This window comes from Calliopsis andreniformis, unplaced genomic scaffold, assembly GCF_051401765.1.
Source record: "Calliopsis andreniformis isolate RMS-2024a unplaced genomic scaffold, iyCalAndr_principal scaffold0017, whole genome shotgun sequence".
NCBI classification, from domain to species: Eukaryota; Metazoa; Arthropoda; class Insecta; order Hymenoptera; family Andrenidae; genus Calliopsis; species Calliopsis andreniformis.
The window spans coordinates 5,345,938-5,358,702 of record NW_027480429.1 but is presented as its reverse complement, the minus strand read 5'-3'; positions in this window follow the sequence as shown (position 1 = coordinate 5,358,702).

The following is a 12,765-nucleotide window of genomic DNA, read 5'->3' as shown; positions in this document are numbered from 1 at the left end:
GGGCCTAAGAAGTCAACGCCCGAAGCATAAAATACAATAGAAATACAACAGTTTTTCCATCGTATAAAACGAATAATTGCAATCATTATGAAACTTGTGGTCATTTCTACGTTCCGGGCAACCTAGGCTTCACTCTAGGGCGTTGCTCCACCAGATCAAACAGTTAGGGCCTTAGAAGTCAACGCCCGAAGCATAAAATACAAAATAAATAGAACAGTTTTTCCATTCTATAAAACGAATAATTGCTACCAGTGAAAAAGTTATGGTCATTTCTACGTTCCGGGCAACCTAGGCTTCACCCTAGGGCGTTGTTCCACCAGATCGAATAGTTAGGGCCTAAGAAGTGAACGCCAGAAGCATAAAATGCAATAAAAATACAACAGTCTTTCCATCCTATATCAGGAATAATTGCAACCATTATGAAACTTATGGTCATTTCTACGTTCCGGGCAACCTAGACTTCACTCTATGGCGTTCTTCCACCACATCGAATAGCTACGGCCTCAGAAGTCAACGCCTGAAGCACAAAATACAATAAAAATGCAACAGTCTTCCCATCCTATAACAGGAATAATTGCAACCCGTGTGAAAGTGATGGTCATTTCTACGTTCCGGGCAACCTAGGCTTCACTCTAGGGCGTTGCTCCACCAGATCAAACAGTTAGGGCCTTAGAAGTCAACGCCCGAAGCATAAAATACAAAATAAATAGAACAGTTTTGCCATTGTATAAAACAAATAATTGCTACCAGTGTAAAAGTTATGGTCATTTCTATGTTCCGGGCAACCTAGGCTTCACTCTAGGGCGTTGCTCCACTAGATCGAATAGTTAGGGCCATAGAAGTCAACGCCAGAAGCATAAAATACGATATAAATACAACAGCTTTTGCATCGTATAACAGGATTAATTGCAACCAGTTTGAAACTGATGGTCATTTCTACGTTCCGGGCAACCTGGGCTTCACTCTAGGGCGTTGTTCCACCAGATCAACCAGTTAGGGCCTTAGAAGTCAACGCCCGAAGCATAAAATACAAAATAAAAAGAACAGTTTTTCCATTGTATAATCGAATAATTGCTACCAGTGTAAAAGTTATGGTCATTTCTACGTTCCGGGCAACCTAGTCTTCACCCTAGGGCGTTGTTCCACCAGATCGAATAGTTAGGGCCTAAGAAGTGAACGCCAGAAGCATAAAATACATTTTAAATACAACAGTTCTTCCATCGTATAAAACGAATAATTGCATCCAGTGTGAAAGTTATGGTCATTTCTACATTCCGGGCAACCTAGGCTTCACTCGAGGGCGTTGCTCCACCAGATCGAATAGTCAGGTCCTTAGAAGTCAACGCCAGAGTCATAAAATACAATATAAATACAACAGCTTTTCCACCGTAAAAAACGAATAATTGCAACCCGTGTGAAAGTTATGGTTATTTCTACATTCCGAGCAACCTAGGCTTCACTCTAGGGCGTTGCTCCACCAGATCGAATAGTTAGGTCCTTAGAACTCAACGCCAGAAGCATAAAATACGATATAAATACAACAGCTTTTGCATCGTATAAAAGGAATAATTCCAAACAGAGTGAAAGTAATTGTCATTTCTACGTTCCGGGCAACCTAGGCTTCACTCTATGGCGTTGTTTCACCAGATCAAACAGTTAGGGCCTTAGAAGTGAACGCCAGAAGCATTAAATACAATATAAATACAACAGTTTTTCCATCGTATAAAACGAATGATTGTTACCAGTGTAAAAGTTATGGTCATTTCTACGTTCCGGGCAGCCTAGGCTTCACCATAGGGCGTTGTTCCACCAGATCGAATAGTCAGGTCCTTAGAATTCAACGCCAGAAGCATAAAATACGATATAAATACAGCAGCTTTTCCATCGTATAAAAGGAATAATTGCAAACAGTGTGAAAGTAATGGTCATTTCTACGTTCCGGGCAACCTAGGCTTCACTCTACGGCGTTGTTCCACCAGATCGAATAGTTAGGGCCTAAGAAGTCAACACCAGAAGAATAAAATACAAAATAAATACAACAGCCTTTACACCGTATAAAACGAATAATTGCAACCTGTGTGAAGGTTATGGTCATATCTACGTTCCGGGCAACCTAGGCTTCACTCTAGGGCGGTGCTCCACCATATCGAATAGCTACGGCCTTAGAAGCCTACGCCTGATGCATAAAATACAATAAAAATACAACGGTCTTTTCATCGTATAACAGGAATAATTGCAACAAGCGTGAAAGTAATGATCATTTCGGCGTTTCGGGCATCCTAGACTTAACTCTGAGGCATTGCTCCACCAGATCGAATAGTTAGGACCTAAGAAGTCAACGCCAGAAGCATAAAATACAATATAAATACAACAGCTTTTCCATCGTAAAAAACGAATAATTGCAACCAGTGTGAAAGTTATGGTTATTTCTACATTCCGAGCAACCTAGGGTTTACTCTAGGGCGTTGCTCCACCAGATCGAATAGTTAGGTCCTTAGAAGTCAACGCCAGAAGCATAAAATACGATATAAATACAACAGCTTTTGCATCGTATAAAAGGAATAATTGCAAACAGTGTGAAAGTAATTGTCATTTCTACGTTCCGGGCCACCTAGGCTTCACTCTATGGCGTTGCTTCACCAGATCAAACTGTTAGGGCCTAAGAAGTAAACGCCAGAAGCATTAAATACAATATAAGTACAACAGTTTTTCCATCGTATAAAACGAATAATTGCAACCAGTGTGAAAGCTATGGTCATTTCTACATTCCGAGCAACCTAGGCTTCACTCTAGGGCGTTGCTCCAACAGATTGAATAGTCAGGGCCTTAGAAGTCAACGCCCGAAGCATAAAGTGCAATAAAAATACAACAGTTTTTCCATCGTATAACAGGATTAATTGCAACCAGTTTGAAAGTGATGGTCATTTCTACGTTCCGGGCAACCTAGGCTTCACTTTAGGGCTTTGCTCCACTAGATCGAATAGCTAGGGCCTTAGAAGTCAACGCCAGAGTCATAAAATACAATATAAATACAACAGCTTTTCCATCGTAAAAAACGAATAATTGCAACCCGTGTGAAAGTTATGGTTATTTCTACATTCCGAGCAACCTAGGCTTCACTCTAGGGCGTTGCTCCACCAGATCGAATAGTTAGGTCCTTAGAACTCAACGCCAGAAGCATAAAATACGATATAACTACAACAGCTTTTGCATCGTATAAAAGGAATAATTCCAAACAGAGTGAAAGTAATTGTCATTTCTACGTTCCGGGCAACCTAGGCTTCACTCTATGGCGTTGTTTCACCAGATCAAACAGTTAGGGCCTTAGAAGTGAACGCCAGAAGCATTAAATACAATATAAATACAACAGTTTTTCCATCGTATAAAACGAATAATTGTTACCAGTGTAAAAGTTATGGTCATTTCTACGTTCCGGGCAGCCTAGGCTTCACCCTAGGGCGTTGTTCCACCAGATCGAATAGTTAGGGCCTAAGAAGTGAACGCCAGAAGCATAAAATACGATATAAATACAACAGCTTTTCCATGGTATGAAAGGAATAATTGCAAACAGTGTGAAAGTAATGGTCATTTCTACGTTCCGGGCAACCTAGACTTCACTCTACGGCGTTGTTCTACCAGATCGAATAGTTAGGGCCTAAGAAGTCAACACCAGAAGAATAAAATACAAAATAGATACAACAGCCTTTACACTGTATAAAACGAATAATTGCAACCCGTGTGAAGGCTATGGTCATATCTACGTTCCGGGCAACCTAGGCTTCACTGTAGGGCGTTGCTCCACCAGATCGAAGTGTTAGGGCCTAAGAAGTCAACGCCCGAAGCATAAAATACGATATAAATACAACAGCTTTTCCATCGTATTAAATGAATAATTGCAAACTGTGTGAAAGTAGTGGTCATTTCTGCGTTCCGAGCAACCTAGGCTTCACTCTATGGCGGGGCTCCACCAGATCGAATAGTTAGGTCCTAAGAAGTGAACGCCAGAAGCATAAAATACAATATAAATACAACAGCTTTTCCATCGTATAAAACGAATAATTGCAACCAGTGTGAAAGCTATGGTCATTTCTACATTCCGAGAAACCTAGGCTTCACTCTAGGGCGTTACTCCAACAGATTGAATAGTCAGGGCCTTAGAAGTGAACGCCAGAAGCATAAAATACAATATAAATACAACAGTTTTTCCATCGTATAAAACGAATAATAGCAACCAGTGTGAAAGTTATGGTCATTTCTACGTTCCGGGCCACCTAGGCTTCACTCTAGGGCGTTGCTCCACCACATCGAATAGTTAGGTCCTTAGAAGTCAACGCCAGAAGCATAAAATACGATATAAATACAACAGCTTTTGCATCGTATAAAAGGAATAATTGCAAACAGTGTGAAAGTAATTGTCATTTCTACGTTCCGGGCAACCTAGGCTTCACTCTAGGGCGTTGCTCCACCAGATCAAACAGTTAGGACCTTAGAAGTCAACGCCCGAAGCATAAAATACAAAATAAATAGAACAGTTTTGCCATTGTATAAAACAAATAATTGCTACCAGTGTAAAAGTTATGGTCATTTCTATGTTCCGGGCAACCTAGGCTTCACCATAGGGCGTTGATCCACCAGATCGAATAGTTAGGGCCTAAGAAGTGAACGCCAGAAGCATAAAATACAATATAAATACAACAGTTTTTCCATCGTATAAAACGAATAATTGCAACCAGTGTGAAAGCTATGGACATTTCTACGTCCCGGGCAACCTATGCTTCACCCTAGGGCGTTGTTCCACCAGATCGAATAGTTAGGGCCCAAGAAGTGAACGCCAGAAGCATAAAATACAATATAAATACAACAGTTTTTCCATCGTATAAAACCAATAATTGCAACCAGTGTGAAAGTTATGGTCATTTCTACATTCCGAGCAACCTAGGCTTCACTCTAGGGCGGTGCTCCACCATATCGAATAGCTACGGCCTTAGAAGCCTACGCCTGAAGCATAAAATACAATAAAAATACAACGGTCTTTTCATCGTATAACAGGAATAATTGCAAACAGTGTGAAAGTAATGGTCATTTCTGCGTTCCGGGCAACCTAGGCTTCACTCTACGGCGTTGTTCCACCAGATCGAATAGTTCTGGCCTAAGAATTCAACACCAGAAGAATAAAATGCAATAAAAATACAACAGTTTTTCCATCGTATAACAGGATTAATTGCAACCAGTTTGAAAGTGATGGTCATTTCTGCGTTCCGAGCAACCTAGGCTTCACTCTAGGGCGGTGCTCCACCATATCGAATAGCTACGGCCTTAGAAGCCTACGCCTGAAGCATAAAATACGATATAAATACAACAGCTTTTCCATCGTATAAAAGGAATAATTGCAAACAGTGTGAAAGTAATGGTCATTTCTACGTTCCGGGCAACCGAGGCTTCACCCTAGGGCGTTGCTCCACCAGATGAAACAGTTAGGGCCTTAGAAGTCAACGCCCGAAGCATAAAATACAAAATAAATAGAACAGTTTTTCCATTGTATAAAACGAATAATTGCTACCAGTGTAAAAGTTATGGTCATTTCTACGTTCCGGGCAACCTAGGCTTCACCCTAGGGCGTTGTTCCACCAGATCGAATAGTTAGGGCCTAAGAAGTGAACGCCAGAAGCATAAAATACAATATAAATACAACAGTTTTTCCATCGTATAAAACGAATAATTGCAGCCAGTGTGAAAGTTATGGTCATTTCTACATTCCTAGCAACCTAGGCTTCACTCTAGGGCGTTGCTCCAACAGATTGAATAGTTAGGGCCTTAGAAGTCAACGCCCGAAGCATAAAATGCAATAAAAATACAACAGTTCTTCCATCATATAAAACGAATAATTGGGACCAGTGTGAAAGTTATGGTCATTTCTACATTACGAGCAACCTAGTTTTCAATCTAGGGCGTTGCTCCACCAGATCGCATAGCTAGCGACTTGGAATTCAACGCCAGAAGAATAAAATACACTATAAGTACAACAGTTTTTCCACTGTATATAATGAATAATTGCAACAAGCGTGAAAGTAATGATCATTTCGGCGTTTCGGGCATCCTAGACTTAACTCTGAGGCATTGCTCCACCAGATCGAATAGTTAGGGCCTCAGAAGTCAACGCCCGAACCATAAAATGCAAAAAAAATACAACAGTGTTACAATCATATAACAGGAATAATTGCAACCAGTTTGAAAGTGATGGCCAATTCTACGTTCCGGGCAACTTAGGCATCACTCTATTGCGTTGCTCCACCAGATCGAAAAGTTAGTGCCTTAGATGTCAACGCCAGAAGCGTCAAATACAATATAAATACAACAGTTTTTCCATCGTATAAAACGAATAATTGCAACCAGTATAAAAGTTATGGTCATTTCTACTTTCCGGGCAACCTAGGCTTCACCCTAGGGCATTGCTCCAACAGATGGAATAGTTAGGGCCTTAGAAGTCAACGGCCGAAGCATAAAATACAAAATAAATAGAACTGTTTTTCCATCGTATAAAACAAATAATTGCTACCGGTGTGAAAGTTATTTCCATTTCTACGTTCCGGGCAATCTAGGCTTCACCCTAGGGCGTTGTTCCACCAGATGGTATAGCTAGGGCATAAGATGTCAACGCCAGAAGCATAAAATACAATATAAGTACAACAGTTTTTCCATCGTATAAAACGAATAATTGCTACCGGTGTGAAAGTTATGGTCATTTCTACGTTCCGGGCAACCTAGGCGTCACTCTAGTGCGTTGCTCCACCACATCTAATAGCTACGGTCTTAGACGTCAACGACAGAAGCATAAAATTCAATAAAGATGCAACAGGTTTTCCTACGTATAAAACGAATAATTGCAACCAGTGTGAAAGCTATTGTCATTTCTACTTTCCGGGCAACCTAGGCTTCACCCTAGGGCGTTGCTCCACCAGATCGAATAGTTAGGTCCTTAGAACTCAACGCCAGAAGCATAAAATACGATATAACTACAACAGCTTTTGCATCGTATAAAAGGAATAGTTCCAAACACAGTGAAAGTAATTGTCATTTCTACGTTCCGGGCAACCTAGGCTTCACTCTATGGCGTTGTTTCACCAGATCAAACAGTTAGGGCCTTAGAAGTGAACGCCAGAAGCATTAAATACAATATAAATACAACAGTTTTTCCATCGTATAAAACGAATAATTGTTACCAGTGTAAAAGTTATGGTCATTTCTACGTTCCGGGCAGCCTAGGCTTCACCATAGGGCGTTGTTCCACCAGATCGAATAGTTAGGGCCTAAGAAGTGGACGCCAGAAGCATAAAATACAATATAAATACAACAGTTTTTCCATCGTATAAAACGAATAATTGCAACCAGTGTGAAAGCTATGGTCATTTCTACATTCCGAGCAACCTAGGGTTTACTCTAGGGCGTTGCTCCACCAGATCGAATAGTCAGGTCCTTAGAATTCAACGCCAGAAGCATAAAATACGATATAAATACAGCAGCTTTTCCATCGTATAAAAGGAATAATTGCAAACAGTGTGAAAGTAATGGTCATTTCTACGTTCCGGGCAACCTAGGCTTCACTCTACGGCGTTGTTCCACCAGATCGAATAGTTAGGGCCTAAGAAGTCAACACCAGAAGAATAAAATACAAAATAAATACAACAGCCTTTACACCGTATAAAACGAATAATTGCAACCTGTGTGAAGGTTATGGTCATATCTACGTTCCGGGCAACCTAGGCTTCACTCTAGGGCGGTGCTCCACCATATCGAATAGCTACGGCCTTAGAAGCCTACGCCTGATGCATAAAATACAATAAAAATACAACGGTCTTTTCATCGTATAACAGGAATAATTGCAACAAGCGTGAAAGTAATGATCATTTCGGCGTTTCGGGCATCCTAGACTTAACTCTGAGGCATTGCTCCACCAGATCGAATAGTTAGGACCTAAGAAGTCAACGCCAGAAGCATAAAATACAATATAAATACAACAGCTTTTCCATCGTAAAAAACGAATAATTGCAACCAGTGTGAAAGTTATGGTTATTTCTACATTCCGAGCAACCTAGGGTTTACTCTAGGGCGTTGCTCCACCAGATCGAATAGTTAGGTCCTTAGAAGTCAACGCCAGAAGCATAAAATACGATATAAATACAACAGCTTTTGCATCGTATAAAAGGAATAATTGCAAACAGTGTGAAAGTAATTGTCATTTCTACGTTCCGGGCCACCTAGGCTTCACTCTATGGCGTTGCTTCACCAGATCAAACTGTTAGGGCCTAAGAAGTAAACGCCAGAAGCATTAAATACAATATAAGTACAACAGTTTTTCCATCGTATAAAACGAATAATTGCAACCAGTGTGAAAGCTATGGTCATTTCTACATTCCGAGCAACCTAGGCTTCACTCTAGGGCGTTGCTCCAACAGATTGAATAGTCAGGGCCTTAGAAGTCAACGCCCGAAGCATAAAGTGCAATAAAAATACAACAGTTTTTCCATCGTATAACAGGATTAATTGCAACCAGTTTGAAAGTGATGGTCATTTCTACGTTCCGGGCAACCTAGGCTTCACTTTAGGGCTTTGCTCCACTAGATCGAATAGCTAGGGCCTTAGAAGTCAACGCCAGAGTCATAAAATACAATATAAATACAACAGCTTTTCCATCGTAAAAAACGAATAATTGCAACCCGTGTGAAAGTTATGGTTATTTCTACATTCCGAGCAACCTAGGCTTCACTCTAGGGCGTTGCTCCACCAGATCGAATAGTTAGGTCCTTAGAACTCAACGCCAGAAGCATAAAATACGATATAACTACAACAGCTTTTGCATCGTATAAAAGGAATAATTCCAAACAGAGTGAAAGTAATTGTCATTTCTACGTTCCGGGCAACCTAGGCTTCACTCTATGGCGTTGTTTCACCAGATCAAACAGTTAGGGCCTTAGAAGTGAACGCCAGAAGCATTAAATACAATATAAATACAACAGTTTTTCCATCGTATAAAACGAATAATTGTTACCAGTGTAAAAGTTATGGTCATTTCTACGTTCCGGGCAGCCTAGGCTTCACCCTAGGGCGTTGTTCCACCAGATCGAATAGTTAGGGCCTAAGAAGTGAACGCCAGAAGCATAAAATACGATATAAATACAACAGCTTTTCCATGGTATGAAAGGAATAATTGCAAACAGTGTGAAAGTAATGGTCATTTCTACGTTCCGGGCAACCTAGACTTCACTCTACGGCGTTGTTCTACCAGATCGAATAGTTAGGGCCTAAGAAGTCAACACCAGAAGAATAAAATACAAAATAGATACAACAGCCTTTACACTGTATAAAACGAATAATTGCAACCCGTGTGAAGGCTATGGTCATATCTACGTTCCGGGCAACCTAGGCTTCACTGTAGGGCGTTGCTCCACCAGATCGAAGTGTTAGGGCCTAAGAAGTCAACGCCCGAAGCATAAAATACGATATAAATACAACAGCTTTTCCATCGTATTAAATGAATAATTGCAAACTGTGTGAAAGTAGTGGTCATTTCTGCGTTCCGAGCAACCTAGGCTTCACTCTATGGCGGGGCTCCACCAGATCGAATAGTTAGGTCCTAAGAAGTGAACGCCAGAAGCATAAAATACAATATAAATACAACAGCTTTTCCATCGTATAAAACGAATAATTGCAACCAGTGTGAAAGCTATGGTCATTTCTACATTCCGAGAAACCTAGGCTTCACTCTAGGGCGTTACTCCAACAGATTGAATAGTCAGGGCCTTAGAAGTGAACGCCAGAAGCATAAAATACAATATAAATACAACAGTTTTTCCATCGTATAAAACGAATAATAGCAACCAGTGTGAAAGTTATGGTCATTTCTACGTTCCGGGCCACCTAGGCTTCACTCTAGGGCGTTGCTCCACCACATCGAATAGTTAGGTCCTTAGAAGTCAACGCCAGAAGCATAAAATACGATATAAATACAACAGCTTTTGCATCGTATAAAAGGAATAATTGCAAACAGTGTGAAAGTAATTGTCATTTCTACGTTCCGGGCAACCTAGGCTTCACTCTAGGGCGTTGCTCCACCAGATCAAACAGTTAGGACCTTAGAAGTCAACGCCCGAAGCATAAAATACAAAATAAATAGAACAGTTTTGCCATTGTATAAAACAAATAATTGCTACCAGTGTAAAAGTTATGGTCATTTCTATGTTCCGGGCAACCTAGGCTTCACCATAGGGCGTTGATCCACCAGATCGAATAGTTAGGGCCTAAGAAGTGAACGCCAGAAGCATAAAATACAATATAAATACAACAGTTTTTCCATCGTATAAAACGAATAATTGCAACCAGTGTGAAAGCTATGGACATTTCTACGTCCCGGGCAACCTATGCTTCACCCTAGGGCGTTGTTCCACCAGATCGAATAGTTAGGGCCCAAGAAGTGAACGCCAGAAGCATAAAATACAATATAAATACAACAGTTTTTCCATCGTATAAAACCAATAATTGCAACCAGTGTGAAAGTTATGGTCATTTCTACATTCCGAGCAACCTAGGCTTCACTCTAGGGCGGTGCTCCACCATATCGAATAGCTACGGCCTTAGAAGCCTACGCCTGAAGCATAAAATACAATAAAAATACAACGGTCTTTTCATCGTATAACAGGAATAATTGCAAACAGTGTGAAAGTAATGGTCATTTCTGCGTTCCGGGCAACCTAGGCTTCACTCTACGGCGTTGTTCCACCAGATCGAATAGTTCTGGCCTAAGAATTCAACACCAGAAGAATAAAATGCAATAAAAATACAACAGTTTTTCCATCGTATAACAGGATTAATTGCAACCAGTTTGAAAGTGATGGTCATTTCTGCGTTCCGAGCAACCTAGGCTTCACTCTAGGGCGGTGCTCCACCATATCGAATAGCTACGGCCTTAGAAGCCTACGCCTGAAGCATAAAATACGATATAAATACAACAGCTTTTCCATCGTATAAAAGGAATAATTGCAAACAGTGTGAAAGTAATGGTCATTTCTACGTTCCGGGCAACCGAGGCTTCACCCTAGGGCGTTGCTCCACCAGATGAAACAGTTAGGGCCTTAGAAGTCAACGCCCGAAGCATAAAATACAAAATAAATAGAACAGTTTTTCCATTGTATAAAACGAATAATTGCTACCAGTGTAAAAGTTATGGTCATTTCTACGTTCCGGGCAACCTAGGCTTCACCCTAGGGCGTTGTTCCACCAGATCGAATAGTTAGGGCCTAAGAAGTGAACGCCAGAAGCATAAAATACAATATAAATACAACAGTTTTTCCATCGTATAAAACGAATAATTGCAGCCAGTGTGAAAGTTATGGTCATTTCTACATTCCTAGCAACCTAGGCTTCACTCTAGGGCGTTGCTCCAACAGATTGAATAGTTAGGGCCTTAGAAGTCAACGCCCGAAGCATAAAATGCAATAAAAATACAACAGTTCTTCCATCATATAAAACGAATAATTGGGACCAGTGTGAAAGTTATGGTCATTTCTACATTACGAGCAACCTAGTTTTCAATCTAGGGCGTTGCTCCACCAGATCGCATAGCTAGCGACTTGGAATTCAACGCCAGAAGAATAAAATACACTATAAGTACAACAGTTTTTCCACTGTATATAATGAATAATTGCAACAAGCGTGAAAGTAATGATCATTTCGGCGTTTCGGGCATCCTAGACTTAACTCTGAGGCATTGCTCCACCAGATCGAATAGTTAGGGCCTCAGAAGTCAACGCCCGAACCATAAAATGCAAAAAAAATACAACAGTGTTACAATCATATAACAGGAATAATTGCAACCAGTTTGAAAGTGATGGCCAATTCTACGTTCCGGGCAACTTAGGCATCACTCTATTGCGTTGCTCCACCAGATCGAAAAGTTAGTGCCTTAGATGTCAACGCCAGAAGCGTCAAATACAATATAAATACAACAGTTTTTCCATCGTATAAAACGAATAATTGCAACCAGTATAAAAGTTATGGTCATTTCTACTTTCCGGGCAACCTAGGCTTCACCCTAGGGCATTGCTCCAACAGATGGAATAGTTAGGGCCTTAGAAGTCAACGGCCGAAGCATAAAATACAAAATAAATAGAACTGTTTTTCCATCGTATAAAACAAATAATTGCTACCGGTGTGAAAGTTATTTCCATTTCTACGTTCCGGGCAATCTAGGCTTCACCCTAGGGCGTTGTTCCACCAGATGGTATAGCTAGGGCATATGATGTCAACGCCAGAAGCATAAAATACAATATAAGTACAACAGTTTTTCCATCGTATAAAACGAATAATTGCTACCGGTGTGAAAGTTATGGTCATTTCTACGTTCCGGGCAACCTAGGCGTCACTCTAGTGCGTTGCTCCACCACATCTAATAGCTACGGTCTTAGACGTCAACGACAGAAGCATAAAATTCAATAAAGATGCAACAGGTTTTCCTACGTATAAAACGAATAATTGCAACCAGTGTGAAAGCTATTGTCATTTCTACTTTCCGGGCAACCTAGGCTTCACCCTAGGGCGTTGCTCCACCAGATCGAATAGTTAGGTCCTTAGAACTCAACGCCAGAAGCATAAAATACGATATAACTACAACAGCTTTTGCATCGTATAAAAGGAATAGTTCCAAACACAGTGAAAGTAATTGTCATTTCTACGTTCCGGGCAACCTAGGCTTCACTCTATGGCGTTGTTTCA